Source organism: Mus caroli, chromosome X (genome assembly GCF_900094665.2).
Source record: "Mus caroli chromosome X, CAROLI_EIJ_v1.1, whole genome shotgun sequence".
NCBI classification, from domain to species: domain Eukaryota; kingdom Metazoa; phylum Chordata; class Mammalia; order Rodentia; family Muridae; genus Mus; species Mus caroli.
The window spans coordinates 81389518-81390691 of NC_034589.1; the positions used below are offsets into that span (position 1 = coordinate 81389518).

Consider the following 1174-nt stretch of genomic DNA (forward strand, 5'->3'; position numbering starts at 1 on the left):
CCTCTAAGTATCCTCCCACTCCCACGGGCTGGGGGTGGCTACTCTCAACCTCAGGGTACCTGCCTCTAAGTATCCTCCCACTCCCACGGGCTGGGCGGAGCTGCCCTCAACCTCAAAGTATCTTTTCTTCTTTTAAGTCTCCCTGAGACCTCCCACTACCCCGTGTTGGACCTCGCAAATCCCATGTCTTTCAGGACTTTTTGGACTTTATTTTTCTCAGATGGAGGTTGCAAGAGCCATTTCAGGCTTTTAGAAATAGAAAGGGAACCTGCAGGGGTCAGTTCTCTCATGCTATCCACATATGTTTTAAGATTCACAACTCACATTTTGGATTTAGTGGCGAATCCTTTTCTCTTTAATTTACCTCATTGATAAAAGCTGTTTTGAAAGCACGTTGTAAAGTTTACACTTTTTAAAAAAAATCCTCCCTATTTTACAAGTGATTTAGTCTATTATACCTCCTTTGTCTGTGCACTCTGCCGGGGGCATTTTAGAGTCCAGTGCCACTAAAGATAAGTATGGACTTGCACTTTTTTCAAGGTTTTCTTACCATTTAGAAATCACAGCTTTGATTTAACTGTGATCTAGGAAGCCACGAAATCATGGTTACTTTTTAAGAGCGGGTCCTCCCAGAAACGTGCGACCCTGTAAGTCAGCCTAAGCTTTTCCATGACAAATGCACCTTCCTTGGTTATTCCAGGGGTGCGCACTCTTCAGTACACCTTCAGGGTCCTTACCTTGGCAGCAGAACTTTTCCAGTACAGGTCAGGAGCAACTTGAGAGCAGCAAACAGGGCAGGCGTCTGTGGCACGGGCAGTAAGACCCAGTTCCTCCCCTCCTCACAGGAAGCAAGGGTAAACCACATCCGGTCAGAGGTGGGATCTGATGATGGACAGCAAGGCCATATTGCTATGGCCCTCCCCTCCGGTCGAGGTAGTATGCCAGAGTGTAATTTCCTTACTATACTTCCCAAAGACACTCAGACTTCCCCAACTCTAACACTTTGCTCACTACTGCTCACAGGGAATGCCTGAGTCTCAGAAGTACCCCTTGTAACTCATGCCCCATCCACAATGCCATATGCCCATGTCCTCAGTACAGCACCTGACACCATCAACCCTGGACACATACATGGCATATCCTGTCCAAGCTTGTATGCAAATCTTTAACTTGG

At 46.8% G+C, this 1174-nt stretch overlaps 1 protein-coding gene across 1 annotated transcript in view; it reads right to left on the minus strand.

Moving 5' to 3' along the window:
* Positions 1 to 830, minus strand: part of LOC110286267 (melanoma-associated antigen B4-like) — an 8645-nt gene extending 7815 nt beyond the window's left edge. The window contains exon 1 of the mRNA XM_021152714.1: positions 738 to 830. The gene's annotated coding sequence lies outside the window, so the exon portion shown is untranslated. The remainder of the gene's footprint in view (positions 1 to 737) is intronic.
* Between the last annotated feature and the right edge of the window lie 344 nt (positions 831 to 1174).